Genomic DNA, 20,330 nt, shown 5'->3' with positions numbered 1-20,330 from the left:
TTGTCCGCCCCTGTGCCAGGACTACAGTCAGCATTTACAGCTGCTGAGGTACTAGTTGGATGATTTTTACATATGGCTCAACAGTGACTGTACATAGAAATTAGGTTTAGGGTTCTGCAGCTTTTTGAGCATTAGATACCTCTCACAAGAGTCATTTCTGTGCTTGGGACTGGAATCCAGGTCTCCTGAAATCCTAACTGAGGTGGTAACAATAACTCAGGTCACACCTGTTGGCAAATCACTCTGAGCCAGATCTCCAAAGGGACTTTCATGTTGTGTTGGCTCCTAAAATACAATGCATAACACTGACAAATATACAAAGATGGTAAGGTAGCCCAGAGTGGGCTTTGCCACAGGCAGTACAGTACAACTAGGTAAGTTGACTAATGTAGCAAAAAAGGCTAAAAATAGAGAAGTGAAAGCTGTCAAATGTGGAATATACTTAGATGAAGGCTAAGATTTATTATCTGTGAACTAAATCTACATCTCAGGGTGTCAGTTTTAGGCATCTCCCTTTCAGAAATTTAAAGGTAGACAATATGACTCCACTCTTAGATATCTTAGCCCGATTTAGATTCACTTCCACAGACTCTATACCTCATTTTATCTATTGAAAAAAAATTGGAGCACGACTTCCTTGCAGTACTAGGGAAAATGTTGCATATAATTCTAAATCTCTCTGACTCTTTGGATGTAAAGAGAAATATGTGTATGAGATAATAGCAAGATTTTTCACCTCAACTTCAAGATTTATTTACAATTTTATTTGAAAAACATAGAATTTGTTCATCAGCCATGGCTCACATACTAACATTAAATGGCCCTTTTTAGTGTTGTGACTAAGACTAAAACCAGTGCTCTGTCTTCTCTCCTACCCAACTTTGCCCTTTGAAGTGTGAAGGATGAGTATTAGTCTCAGTGGAGTCCAAACTAGAGACATTTTTCTAGTTTTGTTAGGCACTTTGCTCACAATAATTAGGAAAAATGTTTGAACCATTTCTAATAAATCAAGTCTCTAACTTTAGAAGCATTCACATTATTTTTAGCACTGCTTCATTTCAGTGCTTTTTCGAGCCTACATGCTCCGTGTTTAGCATACACCTGCAGAATGAGTGGGTAAAGGATGAAGTGGATATCAGTTATAAATCAAAAGAAGATTAATACTTTAAAAATGTAATATACCAATGATGCAGTGCTTATTCTGTTCACTTGGGCCAGCTGAAATCCTTCAGTAGGTATTAGAAGATAATGCTCATTTTTGGTGTTCCACGTGAAAGGCCTCTTAAGGAAAAAAGAGGCAGTGGTATTTTATTGCCTTAATGTTTGCTGTCTTGCTTTCCTCCAAGGGAAGTTATTACTTTTGAAAGTTTAAAAAAAAAAAAAAAAAAGTGACCAGAAAACAACAGCAACTATGTACTTGAAGATAATCTTTGTTTCATTGAAGCAGCTGGGGGGGGAAAAAAAACTTTTTAGTCCTACAGATGCATATTGGAAAGGTTTGAAATGTATGTGCCAGCATGATGTGCGGTTATCCTGTTTGTGATAGCTATAGTGTAAGGAAAAAAATCACATGCTTTAAGTATCTGATTCCAGGTTGTGCCAGACATTTGGTATCTCTATACTGCTAATTGATCATTTATACAATTAATTCTTAATCATCATTAGCAACTAATTCCCAGAGTATTAATGCAACCAAGTGTTTTTGCGTCTCTAAACTGGTACTTGCTCTAGTACACAACATTGTGGGAAAAATGCTCTTGAGGGATGTCCTGGAGATGGAATAACTTGGAAAAACTGAATGTCTGAATGAAACCTGATTTGTATTTTATGCAAAGTTCATATAAACATGTTTTATTGCTATCTTCCCACCTCCACTGATTCACATTGTCATTTACCTTATTTCGTTGGGCTCAATGGAAGAGAGGTCTTGCATCTCAGGCTTTTTCTCTTTGGCTTTCCTGGTGCTTCAATTCATTTCCATATTAAAGAGGAAATTTTGAAATGGCAGACAGAACAAGGCATGAAGTTAGAAAGTGCATTTAAGATGACTTCCAACATTTGTATTTGTTTCAGAGACACATACATCTCTGCTATAGCTCACAAAGACACGATCTGTGACAAGCTAGCTACAAAGAATGCACACCCTTTCAGAAAGGGTCACCTCATACTGTGGTAACAGCATTTTTTCATAGTGTGCTAATGCTTTCATAGCAAATATATCATTTTGCTAGGTGTACATGTGGCTTTTGTTTTTTTGTAATTGCATATTTGGACTTATATTTCAGAAATGAGAATGTAAGGTCCAGATGATGGTTAAAAACATTGTATGTCTAACCTAGCTTGACAGCCTATACATCAGAATCAAGAATTTCTTTAAATCTTGCTGGAATCTTTTAGAGAAGGTTTGTTTAAGGATGTTATGAAATGCCATACACAAGAGCAAATCTACTAATCAATAAGAGATGCTTCATCATGCACTCTTGTTCCAGCCAGTATTTGTATGAATCAGTCATTCTGAATTTGCTGACGTTATCTAAACTAATAGAAATGATTCCTTTCCAAAATACTACTTGTGATGTCCAAATCACATGTAACAGGAAATGTTGCTTGGCGTGGGCATTACGGATTAATATTAATCAAAATAAAATACTTGTATGAGGAAGACTCTACAGTCAGAGAATGACAAGACTCATAAGCATTTTATCTTTCTCCCTTGTCTTTGGCAGAATGTTTCTTGCTATTCTAGTATTAAAAGGGTACCATAAACAATTACATGCTATCAGTGAAAACGCAAAGGCCACAACTGAATGTCAGTGTTTACACTTCTAGCTATCAGAGCCTTTAGAGAGCTGTAAGGCTTTGAGAGCTAAGGGAAATAAGCTGAAGTTTGGGCAGTGAAAGTAGTAGTGAAAGCATATTTGGACGTATTTATTGGGGGTTGCCTACTCTATTAAAACTTGATATCTTTCTAGTGTTACATACCTACAGAATGGTTTGCAGCCTATGGTCTGGCAGCATGCTGGGGGTCAGCAGACTGATTTGGAGGAATACAAGAAAGTTAAGCAGGAAAAGTAAGCCTAATTTCAATATACTAAAATGTACCACATTCAAAATGTCTTAGGGCTCTGCCATTCAACAAAAATCAGACACCACTTTAAGCAGTTTCCTTGGGCTGCTTGTACCTTTGGCAGGGTTTTTTATGGCTGTGAGTGTTCCCTCAATAGAGATAGTTGTCAAAACAACTGTTTTGTCAATAGTTGTCAAAATAATTGTTGTGGTCTCTTGGGACTTGGAAAAATTAAGGTCTCATACGCTATTCTGAGTGAAGGGAACAGAAGCCAGTCTGAAGCAACTGATGCAGTTTCAGCATTCCCAGAATGTAACGCTGGTGGTCTATGGGAGTACAAGTAGTAAGCTGAACCAGGTCATTCTGTTAGTGATTTCACTTTGAGATTTGGCGAGACAGCAAGGTAGTACAATGGAAAACTAGAGAGGTTGACAGTGACCCAGAACGTGTGGGAATTGCTCATTCACTTAGCGGAAACCAGCATTGATTGACTGACTAATGATATTCCATTGTGTGCCCTGCTAATTAGCTCATTCAGTTTTCTCAAGCTAATTAGTAAGCTGTAGCCAGTATTGACAGTGTTGGTGGATTGGATTGTATATACTTTTTCTCATGTAGGGAATCTATATTTGTCATGTATCCCAAAAGATGGATAAAATGTGAAGCTACATAGGCAAATTGCACCAGATTTTTAGCTGGTATAAGCAGGCTTAGCTCCATGAAGTAATGTGAACATAATTATACTGATGGAAGCTCTTGGGAAACAGACTATGAAGTCAGAGGCTGAGGTAAAGGTGTGTCTTGGGCAAATTTATTTTGTTATCCATGCATATATGTATCAGAGTCCTGTTGAACTGCAGAGTTTTTTGAAGTACAACCCAGGGGTTGTAAGTGTCAAAATGCAGTGCTTTTAAGAATTCACCTGCCTAAAATGCCAACAATAATTAGACAAGTAAGTTTTTATATGGCAGTTTATCAATGGAGAGTTGAGGCTGCATACAGGTGTCAAGAGAAGGTAGGGATTTGCTTCCTTTATTTGGGAGCTCACTTTTTGCTTATTGGGTTTGTAGGAAGCATTTTACAGTAGATACAAGAGATCAGATCCTTTGCAGCATATGATCTGAATAAACAGATCGCACAGTTTAATCATTTTAGTTCCTGACAATGTGTATTTCAGAACTGAAAATCAAAAGAGATCAGGAAATTTGCAAGATGCAGAACAGCAAACTAGTGTAGTCATAACAATAAAGTTTTATTTGTTAACGAATAGTTGCTCCCCAAAATGAGAGCCACTTAATCTGAGTAACTTCCAGAGGGGCTTATTTGCCCTGCTTGCAAACTTTTTGTTGCAGGTGTAGCAATTTTTACTACTACTTTCCCTTCGTGATTTCAGTGAATGTAACAACTTCCCATAAATTCAGGCCTCAGAACACAAATAGATTCACCAGGCCGCCTCATTACTGCAATATGCATACATTTCCATGGCTTAAATGCACAGCACCTTGTCTGTTGGTCTCTGTCATTTCATTCAAACTGCATAGCAAAACTCCTAAGGAGTAGAAGAATGCTACAATACAAGAATGGAATCCCTTTTGTTTGTTACGCTGGTCTTCAATTCCTCTTTACTTAATTTGGCCTGTTGTTTTACCTGTTTCCTGTTCTCTTCTACTTTTGATCATATTTCTATGTCTTATCTTGCTTTAGAAGTGTATCTTAGGCTGCAGCATCTTATTTTGTACTAATAACACAATGTACTTGTGAAATGCAAATATTTCAGGGTTTCTTTTGTCAGTCCTCTCTGGCAATGAGGTAATGCAAGCTTGAAATATGCCAGGTGTCTCATTTTTTTAACACATCTTTTAGCAGAGTAGCTAAGGCAGATTCAACAGTAGGGAAATGTCCACCGTAGTGGTACTTCTTTTGAGATTTGTTTTGGCTATAGCAACTGAGATGACAGCTCAGAGGATTTACCTTCTAACTGGCATCTTACAAAGTTGACGTAAGGTAATTTGAAGACCTAGCAGCCTGCACAACCCAGCTGGTCAGGACTCTCTGCCTCCCAGGTGATATCTTGTCTCTGTTTTCCAGTGAAATCCTCTGGTCGTGGTGGTAGATTGCTACGTTTGGGTATTGTAAGTACAGCATTTCCCCCTCTTTGTAAACAAAGCTTACATTCTGATTGTTGGCTTAGGTTAGCATATTGTCTTCTTTCTTCTGCAAGTTACAATATTTCCACAACTGCTGGAATATCTAACCAGTGATCTATTAGAAGAAATATTTGCAGTGCATATTATTTTAGAAGACTAATAAATTTCAGTTTGCCTTCGTCTTTTGATGGAATCCACAGGTGGCATAATGAAGTCAATGAACATGTCAGTGTATTTGTCATCTTTCTTCTCGTGTTTTCTTTATATTTTCTTTAGATCCTTATGCAGCTTCGTATAAAATGAAGATCCTTGGTTGTTGTTCCTATGAATTACTGCAATACGATAAGACTATATTAAGACCAAATGTTAGCTTTTATAACTCCTCCATTCCTTATGTGTGATTATGGACTTTTTTTTTTTTCAGAAAATCCTGATAAAGTATTCTAAATATACAAATTTTTCCTAAAACTGTGATAAGTTTTCCTACTATGTTTTTCAATTTTCCATTGAAAGAACATAGAATGTCATTAAATGTGATAATTTTCAATATTTTACATGGGTTTATAGTTGATATTTCTGGAACACTAATGTTCCCAAAACTTTTCATTCCACACTTTAATCCATAATGCATGGTTCTCACTATCTTTTAATCATCTGTCTTGTTTAAATGTTGCCATATTCCTGGATATGATATATTCTATGAATGATTCAAAGAAACTGATGCCAGGCTGCCCTCTAGACACAGAAACTAGCTCAGTGAATGTATATGAAGTGATTGCTCGGATAGAAGCAGCTGCAAGAGGGAGTAGGTGCTGTTCTGTTCACCTCTTTGCTACTTGCCAGGGAACGAACCTGGCTGGAAATGAAACTGAGACGTTGCAATGACTGTTCTGTGATCTTTTAAGCCTGGCTATCCATGCTGCAGCATCAACGCCAAATGTTTCCATCATGATGGTTCCTGCTGCTCGTAAGTTTACAGGGAATAAAAAGCAATTTATTCACTTCCAAGGAACACATGAAAATAAGAAATAATATATAAGCCTGAAATCAATTAGAGAGTTAAGCAATCAAATCAAGCTTACTGTTATTATAAAATTCTTTAAGGCTTGATAGAGGAGAATCATGTGAATTGTAGAGAATGTAATAGAAAATTACGGATTTGCTTTAATACTGTATAGAATGGCATAAAATATAATATCTAGGAAATACATGATTCTTCATTAAAACTGTGAAAGGCTTTTGAGAGGAGATTCTGTGCAGCTATAGGTTAGCTCAGTTGTAATGGTTTAATTACTGCATGGCAAACTTCACGTTATGCTTAGAAGTTACCTACTCTTTTTAAGGAAGAAGGGATGATTTAGCAGGTACCATATTAGGCTTGCTTCTGGGGAGACATACTTGAATCCTTAGTCTCGCAGGCACTCTTTGTGACCTTTGCTGGGCCATCCAATCTTTGGTACTTTAGTTGCTTTCAAAATTGTGAAGAGTACTTCTTTATGCCATGGGAGCTTTTCCCAGCCCCATGATACTGTATTAAGAGGACAAAGGAGCTCTTATGATATAATTATTCTCCATTTTGGGTTTCCCCACTACAAACGACTGCATCAGCATTTTAGAAAAAAAAAATAAAATCTCTTCCCACAGCACCCACTACCTCCACAAGGATTTTTACAGATGTTATATGAAGGTGTAGCAACTGTTCTATATCCTGTGACTCCTTCTGTTGCTTTTGAATGGCAAGCACAAGACCTGGATGCCAAATCACAAAAAAAGATTGTCTACCAGGAGCAGCTGGCTGCTTGGCAGATGAATCATCATAGCAGCTTTGAAGCTGCCCATGGGTCTATCACATATTTTAGCTACCAAGAGACTGTCTTGGCTTCTTTGTCCTTTATAGATGCCATTTTCTATTAAACATTCTTTGTTTTTTTTGGAATTTTTGATGTTGTACATAAGCTCTTACTTTGTCAATAGGGATTCAAAAGTTTCATTTGCATTCAGAAAGCAGGACTTTCATTTGGAGGAAGAGCCACAAGTGCAGAAATACTGATACAAGATTATATGTATGAAGCGAAATAGAGAATAGAAGTTTCATTTGAAAATAATTGCTAAGCTATCCTATAACGCTAAGCTTTTAAGAAAAAGAAACAAAATAGCTCAGTCATGTCTAGTACTCAGCATTTGTTGGAAAGCAGGTCTCTTCGCAGATTTCAAACTGGCTTTCAGAAAATTTGGGAGTCTCTTTTCAAAATGCAACTGCTTGGATTTTACAGAAAGTAAAATGTCGCTACAGCTGGTTTTGTTGATTATAAATAGCTAAATGAACAAATACTCAACTTTGATTTCAAACAAGAAAGCAAGAAAGAAATGTCAGTATGTTTAAGAGGCTTTTGACTACAATGCATTTGCTATTCTTTTAAAGCAGTGCAATAGCTTCTGTCTGGTAGGTCAAAAGTTACTTAGAAACACATCATACACTTTTTACACTATAGCTTTCATCCTTCAGGTAGCTTTGGACAGAAAAATCACAAAACAATTGTTTTATGTGTAAGCCTTTTTTCAAATGCATTGTTGTATATGAGTTTCAGAATTACATTTATTTTCCTAATAGACATGAATGTGTTGTTTATACACCGTAATTTCTAGTTCAGATTTTTTTCTGACAATTTTAATTCAAAATACAAAATCAGCATAAAAACTAGGAAATACTTCTTTCTTATATTCTTAAATTGAAGAGAGATAGAAGTAGTTTGTGTGGGTTCAGAAATCCAGTAGCCATGAGACAGCACAGGTTGAGAACACAGATGATTTCATGGGGTGCTAAGCTATTAATTTGACTAAAGAGTTAATACCAAGTTTTCCACGTAGGTTCCATTGAATTAATTTCAAGGTATATGCACATCTAATAGTGGGCATTGTTGATGAAAAAGGAAAGATTGCTCCATCAGAGTTTGACCCCTACTGTTTAACTGTAATTAATCCTGCCTGTCCATTTATTAGACCAACAAGCCTATTTTCGGACTGATTTGGCCCGCCTCAGTAGATTCCCAGCACTGCCATTTGAATGTTCCAGAAAGTCAGATTAAGGTCTGTATAATAGGGTTAAACTTGAAAAATACGTAAAGGCTTCAAGGTATGGCTTTGCTGAATGCTGTGTCTGGAGCCAAGGAAGGAACTAGGAAATCATGTGGTAAAATGGCATTCCTTTGAAAGGAAGAGCACTAATAACAGTAAGAGAACAGAAGGGTTCATGACCAGAGATATAGCTGATAGCAAATGCATTATATATTGCCTCTGAATTAGGCCAAAGTCAAAATCATCTGCCTTTACTGTTGTATCCCTGGTCCTTCCTCTACCAACTTACCCCATCCAAATACCATTATGTATGTTATAAAAAGAATATGCAAGAAACATGATCGGTGGAACTAAGGTATAGGAGGGTCAGCTTTCTTAGGAAGGATGCCAGCTGAAAAAGGGAAGTAGGCTTTTTCTCTATATATCATATCTTGGCTACTAAGTGCTGGATTAAGGATAAGCTTTTCTTTTCTGTATTATAAATGGGAATTTCTGTACCTTTGTCTCCTCGTTTTAGGCAGTAACAATCCTCATTTTGCCTGAGGCCAAGAGACAGTAGAAGGCAAAATTTAGGAATCTTCCTGTTTAATTTTTTTTCACAGACAAAAAATGATGATGAGATAAAGCACTGCCTGTGTCAGGCCCAGACAGAACTTCATCCCTCATTGCTCAGAAGAGAGATTTCCACCTTGTATATGTCCTGCTTTTTGGGAGAGTTTGGTTGTTGTTGTTTTTTTTTTGTTTTGTTTTTTTTTTTTGCTTCTGGCTTTTAAGATGGTTTTTAACAAGTTGTAATATGGGATTTCCCAATTTTTGTCTCATTTTTATTTCTCTCTGTTTCCTTGAAGGTGTTCCTAAAAAGGAATATTAAGCTACCCCAGTGTACTGAATTCAGATGGAGTTCCTTCCTCAGACACAAATCCCATTGGAGAGTCTCATAGAGAGGTTTGTGTGGCTCTGACAGTTGGAAATTACTATGTTTCAGAATTACTTAAAATTCACGTTTCACGTTAGGGAGAAGATCCTGTGTTAAGTGGAGGATGGAAAGAAATCTTTGGCTTATCTTCAGATAAATGAGAGACATGCAATGTGTTTTCACTTCCATTCATTTTTGCTAATCACTTTTTAGTCTGCTGATCTTGAATCTTGATCTCTGCTAATCACAAAGCAGCAACCAATGTGACTGTTTGAGATGATATACAAGAAAGCCTGTTAACTGCTTTTTAATCCATTTCTGTATACAGTTGCCTTGCCCCTTCAGAATTCATCTTAAGTCATGTATTTTGAGGAGTATCAAAAGGAATTAGTCATACCAGTCACTGAAGTTGTGATCAGCAGGCACTGATTTTTTTGCATTTCAGTTTAATTTGTGTCTTCCTTCTAAAGTGCATGACAAAAGGGCTTAATTGACTTAGTTGTCCATGATGTTACTGAGTAGAGGTGAAAAGTTCTCAGTTTGAAATTGTTAGTAAAATGTAAACATACTTATTGTAAACCACTTTATTGTCTTTTCCCTTGTGGCTGGCATTTATGAATTGTATTCACAGGAGCGCATTTTAGGTGTACGGTGTTTAGACAACAGTATAACCTTATATACGAACTACAAGTACAAACACTGTCATTGACAGTACTCATTATTTTATGCCATTTAAAAATGTATGAATACAGGAAACTACATGGACGGCTAACAGTAAGTTGTCTTGGTTGATATCTTGCTTTATATTCTTTTGAGGCTCTGAAAGTGATTTTGAAATACCACAACTTGTAGGATTTGCAAGTACTGTTGTTTGGCATTTGCACTGCAGATTTTGCCTTTGCTTTCACATCAATCTGAGGCCAGTGTGGCTGCACCAATGTCATGAAGTTTTAGAAGGATCTGAGCTTTGTGTCTTAGTCCTGTGTTTAGTTTTTCAATAAACATAGATCCACATTTCTAGGGTGGATCTGAAGGGTATTCAAACAAGGTTGCAGAGAGCCCTGATAGAAGAAAATAGACCATATATATAAAACTGCAAAAATATTCTCTGAGTTATATATCATCAAAACCTTTTCAGAAATCAGTATGTCTGCTATAATTGTATATTGACTCTCAGGAGATCCTGCCGCAAAGAATTCTGAATTTACGTTTAGAGTCATAAATTTCTTCCTAAGCCTTAGGCTGAAATCTTTCTTTTAGATGTGTAGAATCTTTCTTTCTGTTGTAAATGAAAACTGCAACCGTTTATAAAGCACAGCTTGTAATGAATCTGCTTGCCTTGAAAACAAAATTTTAAGAGCTTTCTCTTTAAATGCGTAAGACAGTCTCTTCTGCTTCTTACTCTCCCTAGGAGTTCCTTTCCTTCAGCAGCAAGAAAAAAAAAATGAAGCAAGGTCATCATGCTAATGATCCTTACTGTTCTCATTGCTTCGTTATCTTCCACTTATGTCCTGTTAATGTTTTTAATACAGTAGAGTACTGATTGCTTATAGTTTATTACCAGGGATGAATAGAACCCAAGTATATCATACTGGTGAAAATAGGCAGTCTAGTAACTACTATAGCTACTTAACCTGCACTTAGGAGACCTTCTTAGCTTACCCGTACGTTTCTTTGATAGTAGATGGGCTGAAAATTGCTAGTCTGGAAACCCACCGCAAGTGAAACTTTGGCTTTTTTTTCTGAATTAGAAAAATAAGAAAAGTAATGTTGTTTCTTTTGTTGACATTAATGTTTTTTTTTTTTCTATCTGGCCAACAATATGAATCCTAGTGTCAGCGTAAACTTGATTTAGACTATGAATTATAAAATTCTAATGATGTGAGGTGGTTGTAAACTGCTAATTTTTTTCCTCCAGTGAAAAGCGGTACTTAAATAAAACCATTAAAGCAGGCCACTTCTAACTGCATTGTAACACAGAAAGCTTTCCAGGCATAGCATATTGTGTTTAGTATCACTTTAGAATTCTATAAATCTTTGATCAGCCTTTATTTAATCTTTGTCTAAATTGGAAGATAGCAATGGTCCCTTAAGATTTTGTATGGAATTGAATGAAATTTAATAAGGTGCCTGAAGGTTATTTGATTGTGAGTCGTAGCACTTTCATTTTACAGGCTTAAGCAATACTGACCTCAGAAGGACTGTCATTCAGACTAGGTGGAGGGTGGAGAAAGAAAATATTTTATTCTTCCTCATTCTAATCCTTTTTACTTGATAAGCCCATAATAAAAGTCAAAATGAAGTCCTGACCAATTCTGAGTCCAATTCTCTCTTCATAGATAGTAGATTAATTTCTGGAACATTTTAGAGTAGGAAATGCAAAACAAGACAACATCTAAATGGCTTTCACATTGACAACCTTGTCAAACTGTATAAATTTGGAGTAGAACAGAGCTAGGAGATGAGATGACATGGGATGTTTCTCAGGGGACCACCTGGTGAATTTTGAAGGTCCCCAGAACAGACTGTGGGTTACCCTGAACTGTAGGAGGTCCTCCTACCCACTCAAGCAGAAACTGAATGTTTTGAAATGAAATGTCCAATTATTTCAGCTTGATGCACAACACAAATAGCTGAGAGAATAAACCTGATGTCTTCGAAAGTTTTCGTTTGTCTTTTAAAGTTGCCTTTCTCACAGGCTTATGTAGATGCCATCTTGATTATTAAAGCACAATTGCATTAGCGACAAGCTGCTTTCTTCAATTAGTTTTGACACAAGGTAATTTTATGGCTTTAAGTACACCTATCTTTGACTTCTGATGGATTTTCCTGTGTCCTTGCTTCCTACCTAAACCACCTTTTCTTTTTACATTTGTATAATGCACTGTCTGGTGTTTCAATTTTAATCATAATTATATATTACAATTTATTTGCACAACACTAATATCTAAATGTCAAGGCTGCTCAGCATTGCACACAGTGAAATATATTAAGTATCTTTACATCAGTTACAGATACTGCTGCAATGTCACTGTGCATATAGGTGTTTCATTCAATAACAATGAATGGTTTATTTTCTGTTTGTAAATAAAGTAATGAAAGAAAGACCAAGAAGAATGGAAAATGAGTGGAAAGAGTTGGTTTTAAGAAGAGATATAATTGGAAGCAGTAACTGACTACTTGATATTTTACTGACTTGAAATAGGTGAACTACTCAGCATATTGTGAGGGCATGTTAGGATCTCCATGGTGCAAAACTACTGTAGGATTATTCAGGAGCATAAAAACTTCCATCTGACCCAAAATCTAGCTAATCCAGTACCTAGTCTCTGACAGTAGCTGCTGTGAGAGTATGATAGGCAGATAACCCGCCCTGCAGAATTTTCATGCTAGTCTCTAACAGTAGTTAACATAAATTCATGAGGTATAATATCCTTTAGAAAAGATATGCTCAGGAGCTTATTCTGGCATGCTGCACAAAGAAGGTACTTTCAGAAAATATTCGGGCAGGTTATTTGAATCTATTTGCTTATATTAAGCAGTATAGTATCTTTTGCTGACTTTTTTTTTTGAAAGCAGGGGAGACAGAAAAACACAGTACAGGTATTCAAGGCTGGAATTGCTTTCATTCTGGATAAAATTCTGGCAGTAAACTGCCCATTTAATGAAGTGTTCCTATTGCTGTTAACTTAAAGAATATGAACAGTTCTATTCAGCTCAGTTTGACCTCTCCTGTAGTTAGGACAGTACCTAGTGCTATGACAGTACCAAGTACTATCGTTGGACGCTTTTTTGTGTACACGTGGAACAGCTACTTAGAATACAATTTTCAGTACTACTTAGACTACTGCTACTGGGGAGTCTGCTTTTAAAAGTGATCTAGATTCTTCTAGCTGGTTTTGAAAGGTGATACGTGACAGTAAGTACAAAGAGTTTCCTTAGTGCCAGTTGACCTCCTTTACATTATTCTGCCCTACACATGCCTCCGTATCTTTGGAAATCTGGAGCTTGGGAACTTCAGTACTTGTGGGTATAGTGGGAAACAACAACATCATAGAAAATAGGTATAGAAGGAGGCTGAAGCGGTCATCAGATGCATTCCCCCATCCCAAGGTAGGATCAACTCTGTTTAACAACTCTTAATGATAGACCCAATGTATTCTTAAATTTGCGATGCTGAAGCCTGCACTTACGGCTATCTGATTCATTCTAGTACTTTATCAGCCTTTTTTGTCAGAATGGTATTTTCCTTAGTTCTAGTTATTTATTTTGATGTAATTTAAGGGCATTTTTTATTGTACTATTCTTAGTGGATGTGGAGAATAGGGTGTTCCTTGTGATATGTTTCTCCATGTTTTTGAAGGCAGTAACTGTATTGCTGTCCTTCATGATCTTTTTCTCTAGACTTAATCCCTCTTGCAGCCTTTTCTCAGATTATATTTTCTAAATTACTGATCATTGAGGTGCTTTTGCAAATGTTATCTTAAGTGTCCCATGGAAGTAGTGTTTAGGTACCTTCATGTTTGTCTTTTTTTTTTTATCTTTTTTCAGTTTAATGACATTAAAGTATAAACAGTGCTAGTGAGTGGAGCTGAACTAGCTAGTTAAACTGGAAACAGGTAATCCAAAGATTATGACCAGATGGTCAGATAATACTGGTAAACGGACTATTCCCAATTATTTGTACACTTTTTGTTGAGAATGCAAACAATTGTTAAAATAGAAAAATTATGCTCTCCAGAAAACAATCAGTGAAGAAAAAAATTATTCAGCCCAAACTGTTATACTCTGTCTAACCAATCATAGGTTTTCATAATAACAGTGACTGCAGTATCATACAATCTAGATTATGCCGTTATTGAATATATATACAGGACGGGCATAGAAATGACAAAGAAATAAATGGAAGAGATTTACTGAAGTGTAACAACCAACAACTTGTGTGTTCTCAGCAGGAAATGCAGCAAGCATAATGCTTTTGTGAACCTATCCAAGAAAGGATGACAGTAACCCAGTGTTACAGTGTTTAAAGCATGTCTGACTATGGCAGTGGATCTTTATGGGATCAGAGGAAATGTCATTTTTAAGGAGTGTTTTAATAACATTGCACAGGATTAGAAGCTGGATTTCTGTTGCCAGCTTTCAGTTGCCAGAGATCTGTTTTACCAGTAACTGGCCTAGGAATTCTGTAGTCTCTCAAGTAAACCTGGACATTGTTTTCTTTAGACACTTTAAGTAGAAAGATATTACTAAAGAAGGTACTTTGGAGGACAATTTCCAATTCAAGGATTTCAGAAAATCTGTCTATAGAATCTGTTCTGTTTTAAAGGACTTCTGTGCCTCATCTCTCATGCAACACTTTGAAAATGTACCTGACTTGTCAAAAACTTGTCTTCACCTCTTTTTTAGGTTTGCTGCTCTGTGGGCTGCGGTTCTTCTTTGAAGAAGTAGATTGCCACCCTATAATTCCCCAAACTTATATACATACCCCTCTGTAGGCTTCCAGATGGCCTGTATTTTGGGCAGTGGTTCCAACTGACTTTAAATATTGGTATGTTTTTTTGAAAATCAACCATTTACTTTCTATTTCAGTGAGGAAGCAGTCTAAGACTTAAATGTACCAATACATGGAGGTTTACTGTATTTCACAAAAACATTTATCCAGTACTGAGGCTCACTGATATCATGTCTTGCAAGGCTATTGTTCTTCATCATGAATCTACTCCTGGCAAAACTCATTTCTACCTAGCTGATCTGTGGGCAGACTGAGAACCTACCAATATCACTGTAGGCCCCATCATATTTTGAATTGAATTCAGAAGTCTTGGTGTTTTGAAGACTGAACTCAGCTCTCCTTTTCAGTGGTGTTCTTTCAGAATTGTGAGTATTCAGCTGTGCTATTCATCCAGAGAATTAAGTCTGTAAATATGCACACCTGATTGCCAATAACAGTAATAGGAATTGCACCTGTATTCATAGAACACAACAGATGCCTCTGTGCCTTTAGATTTTCTATTTCTTAACAGTAATGATGCTTTGAGGGCATTATTACTTTAAGAACAGAGCCCATTTAATTTGCTTGGACTTTGAAATCTTCTGGTAGAGAATAATTGCCTGACACACAGCTCCTAGGAGGTGAATTTAAATGAAAGACATTTTCCAAGCTGCAAAGCAAAATTACTAAATGCCTGATTAGAAGATCTGTGTCACTAGTAGTGCTTTATTATGAGAACTCCCTTAAAAAAATCATATCAACACTTGCCTTTCACAGTCCACAGCCTGGTGCCTATTAAGACCCAGGACAGACTGTATCTTCTTAACTGATATAAAATGGGATATAGATCAATAACGACCTATGTTCTAGCTGTACCAGGAAGCCTAACTGTAGGAAGACAGTATCTGTGCCATCGTCCTAGGAAAGCACAGCAGATGTACAGGTTTGGGATAACCAGCTTTCCTCTTCAGTGCTGCATGGGTATATTCTAGCTGTTCCTTTTTTTTTTTTTTTCTTTCATCCCTAAAAAGAAAGGATATAAATATTAAAACAATAAAATTTCAATTTTCAAGTAAAGGAGAAGAAATATTGCCAAACATAAATTGCAGATGAGGAAGTGATTTCTGCACAGGAAAATGACTCTTGCCAGCAGGGTCATATCTTAAGAGACATCTAGAGGAGTTCTCTTATTTACTTTTGCTTCTCCATTTTTATTGAAGTCTACTAGCCTACCAAATGATTTTTATTGCCTCCTTTTATGATTTTTCTTAAGGTAAGGCTCCAAGTGTTTCTGACGATATAGGGCCAGGAGAACATCTAAGGCCTGATTCATCCTCACAGTTTTAAGTCTGTTCAAATTTGTGATAATAAGGATGCCCAAAATTGAGGATTAGAAATAAGTAATCAGACTCAACATCCATACCTGATGTTAACCTTTAAGTTAAGTTGATTTCTCTTACAGAGCTTTCAAGGCTAAAGAGTTGCACTCAACTAATGAAATTGCAAATGAAAAGTTAATTAGTGGTCACTTCTAAAAATAGTATTTTAGCAATCAAATATCCATGATTTAGCTCTCCAGAGTTGTGATAATTTGCAGTGAAAAAGACCAGTTTATAACAGCATGTACAATTCACTTCTGATAATCTCTAAAGAATCTCAGTTGCGTGTTTCACTGCATATATTTTGACTGAAAAACTGGCTAATTAACATGAACTGTAAGAGATTGCTATGCCTGAATCCATTTCCTAGTTTTCTTCTGAACCTTTTTTCATAGGGGGAAAAGGGAGCTGTGTTATCAGAATGCAGTAGGCTTTATTTTTTTCAGTGTTGCAGTTTTTTGTAATGTGACATTATACAGCAGCCTCATTATATTCAACTCTACAATGTGTTGCTCAGCCGTGAGCTTGATGGTTTCATGGAGCATGGGGTGAGTTTAATTCCTCTTTCTAAAGGAGATGCATCTTGCTTCACTGATTATTTTCTGGACTTTAAAAGATGCAACTTTATAAAATACTCTACAGCTCCTACTTGGGGAGAATAGAAAGTGGCTTAATGAAAGACTGCAGTGGAGGCCATTATGAAGCAAGCCATGCTGTTATGGGTTAGAGAACACCTCTCACTTCTCTAACCTCTTATTCTGTTCATTTTTTGAATGAATAACTCCTAAAACCTCTGATATTTAAATATCAGAATAGTGCTGTTCACTGTATGCTGTCTTGACTCTCTTCCATATCTCTTCTAGCATCAGGGCTATGTGTCCTTTTTTTATAATTCTTTCCAAATTGGGTTGTCCCTGGTAAAGGATGTTACTAGATTCAGTCCAAAACAGGTGCTGTCCCTTGCAGGTGCTGTCTCTTTGCACCTGCTTGCAACTGCAGTTACCTGTTCAGAATCCTGAAGGTGCCACATGCCCAGCCCACTAGCTGCTGCTATCCTCTTACTAGGAGGAGTCCGTTGGAAAAATGAGACAACTTCATATAATCATGTCTGGATTTAGCAGTTTGGAAGTAAACTGCTGTGACACTGATAGCAGGGATGTGAGAAGAAATTTAGACCAAATTTACTGATATGTCCAAAACACAAAGTTCCCCCAAAATGTAATTGTGATTAGAATATGCACTTTCAAGCATTTTGTGATATTTGAAATGTTACCGAATCACAGAATTTCCTATGTGTAATGAAGACTGATAGAGCTGTTTGCTTGTTTGTTTTAATGGCAGAAGCTAAATGCTTAAAGCAGTTAAGCTTACAGCTTTAATGGAAGAAGCTTACTACCAGTGAAGTAGTAGGCCCAGAGTGCAAGGTCTCTGGCTTTCATTGCCTCAGTCTACTCACAAGGACATAGCTGAGCCACTTAACATACTCATGGGACCAGCACCTAGCATCTTCCCAAGAGCAGTTTCCATTGTCAGAGAAATGAAAACTCAAACAAGGTATGAAGTAGCTCCATTTAATAGCATTCTAATTCACAAATTTCCTTAGAGAGTGACAGCATTTATCAAAACTACTTTAGTGGTTTTGCTCTTCTGTGTTCTTCAAGGAACAGGAGTATCTTCCTTGCCCAGTGCATAAATACATCAGTATTTGTATTTAAGACAACAAAATCACTTATTTCAAACTTGCCAATGCTGCAAGTTTTTTCAGTGTTGTCCTCTGATGAGGAAGTTGTTAGCTGTGGAAGGATTTGGAAAACAGCTTTTGTATATTAAAGTGGAGGCTTGCTTATAGGTCCTAAATCATTATTAGAAATTCTTCAATGAGTAAGTCTATTAAGTCAGTGAGATAACTCATGAAGTATGTTTTTTTGTAGCATCAGTACAGGTGTCAGAATTTACACCTCCAGGAAATTTAGATTTCCCTAGCGTCATACTCTAGGAAAATATTTCCGTTGAACTCTTTATTGTATCCTTAGGTTGTTAGGAAACTTCTGTGATGTTACAGAAATGGCATAATTCTGCATAATGATATAATGCTAAAATATTCCTATAATTTCCATAACAATTTACTATGAGATATGACAGATAGAAAGCTTTCCTTCTGTGACTTCTGTCGAAAAAAAAAAAGAAAGCTTTCCTTCTGTGAGCAAGGAGACTTACTTGCCATAGTTCTTTATATGTGCTTATTTTTGTAAACAATCCATAGCACATATTTCTTTGTGAACTGTAATGCTCATTCTCTCCTTCCTGCGTGTCATGGCTGTGAAGCATCACAGATGGCAGTGCTAGTACACAATGTGTGAACAATATGGGACAGGCCTGAGAAGCCTGACAGGCTTCGTAAGAGGATCATAAAGCTGAAAGTGGACACGTACTTCCAGGCTTGAGCAGTTCTAATTAGTATTCATCGCAAGCAATGCTATGTCTTTGGATTTCTAGGGCAACTCTCTTTATTACAGTAGAAATGCTCTGTGTTATGAAAGTATCTACTTATTTTTCCTTCTTTCAGAAGTCAGCATGTACAGGCCTATTTTTATTCCTGCTCAGTGGAATACGTTTTTCTGAGCTGTTCCCATGAATTTAGTACAACTATTTGTAAGAAGAAAGGCCTTTTTTAGGGTTATCTCCTGCATATAATTTATTACATACAGATACGTTACTTACAGCTCTCTTTAAAACTATTTAAAAATTGGCTGGTTTACACTCTCTCTTCCTGTGTAATCAGTGGAATTTACCCAGTTATACTGACTGAAGGTTCATCCTTTTCTTGTGGAATTTATGTGGTCAGATTACAAGAGTTTTGAAAATTTCAATGTTTTAAAATGTGTTCATACTTTTAAAAAAAAAAAAAAAAGTACAGAGAAATGCTTGCATTTAATCTACTTTAAAGCAATCTAGATTACCAAAGCCCAAGTTTTACAAAAAGTCATTTGGAAGCATCAGTGACTCAGTGAATACCAGTATATGTTATGGGCAGTTACTGAACAGAGTGAAAATATTAAAGGATGCTTCTCTAAGCACTGGGAAGCATTCAGCTAGTATCTAATAGGCTGGGGTCTAACTCAGCAAGTTAAAATAATTTTTAAATTGTATTTAAAAAAATTGAAAAGAGCAATTATTCTAGAAAATGTGATTTCAAAGGAAAATCTGATTTTTAATCTATGTTCAGTTTGAAGTCTTTCAATGGGTTCCATTAGTGACTATACTCTCAGAAAACATGTCTTGAGACAAGATACCAAACTTGAAGAATCATTGTTCTATGAAATACAGCAATGCTGTGTTCACTGATACATATCTGAAAAATAATAGAAGATCGTGTCATCTGCTTCCTCTCTGTTCTGAACTTGAAGGGAGAAATTAAGTCCATGCTACTACACATCACTTACTGAACTCTTAAAGGAGACTTGATAATTAAATTAGTATCTTAGATGCTATTTTGTTCAATATATTTCTACTTTTATTCCTTAATCTTTCAATCTGTCATTAAGTATTTAAGGATATTTTAAGTCTCTGCTTTGAAAATCTAAGCCGATTTCTTTTACAAATGATGTTAAGTGCTCAGAGAGAGCACAGTAACCTATGGAGAGAATGGGACGTATGTATCATTTCTCAGCATGTCAAAGGGACTGAATCCCATTCTTTGATACTAATTCTTTTTCCACTTAGTGCCTCTCCATTTTAAAATTCATCTGTAAAATGGCTCTAAGTAACACCTCTGACATAGGGATGCAGTGAGAAAGCTAAACACTGCAAAGATGATCTGATTATACACAGGATTTTATGAAATGCTGACTTTGAGGAATGAAGACCTTAGCATTTCTTCAGTCCTGTATTCATAACCAATACCCACTCTTAGTATTTCCCTCACTGGAACCAAGACTGTCACTGGACGGTCTGAATCTAATGCACATTTGTTAGAGAAAAAAAAGGTGCATCATACCTTTTGCATCTGTCATACCAAGACACATTTGTTGAGAAACTGGCAGCTTTTATAAAAGTTTACTTTTCTGCATTGAATGTGCTTAACAGTAAGCAAGCCCTGCCTACATAAGTCAGGTGACATCTTTTGAAAGTAAAAGGATCTTCCTCTGCTTGAGGGAAGATTTCTATTCTTATCGGTAATTCTGGGAAGGCAAGTGTTCAGCTATTGTCACTGTTGTCTGGTCAAGGGGTAAGGAGGCAACATAGAATGAGT

At 36.5% G+C, this 20,330-nt stretch overlaps 1 long non-coding RNA gene across 2 annotated transcripts in view; it reads left to right on the top strand.

The window, feature by feature from the left end:
* LOC121076579 overlaps nucleotides 1-20,330 on the top strand; it is a 166,694-nt gene that overhangs the window by 11,979 nt on the left and 134,385 nt on the right. The window contains exons 3-4 of one of the 2 annotated variants that reach the window (XR_005823586.1): nucleotides 9,138-9,234; nucleotides 9,304-9,983. This is a non-coding gene — a long non-coding RNA (uncharacterized LOC121076579). Of the gene's footprint in view, nucleotides 1-9,137; nucleotides 9,235-9,303; nucleotides 9,984-20,330 lie in introns of those variants that run through there. The other variant, XR_005823587.1, reaches the window with a different exon arrangement.

The sequence above is a fragment of the Cygnus olor genome, chromosome 12 (assembly GCF_009769625.2).
Source record: "Cygnus olor isolate bCygOlo1 chromosome 12, bCygOlo1.pri.v2, whole genome shotgun sequence".
NCBI lineage: Eukaryota > Metazoa > Chordata > Aves > Anseriformes > Anatidae > Cygnus > Cygnus olor.
Note: the sequence above shows the minus strand (reverse complement) of the source record. Positions and strands in the feature narration are given on the sequence as shown.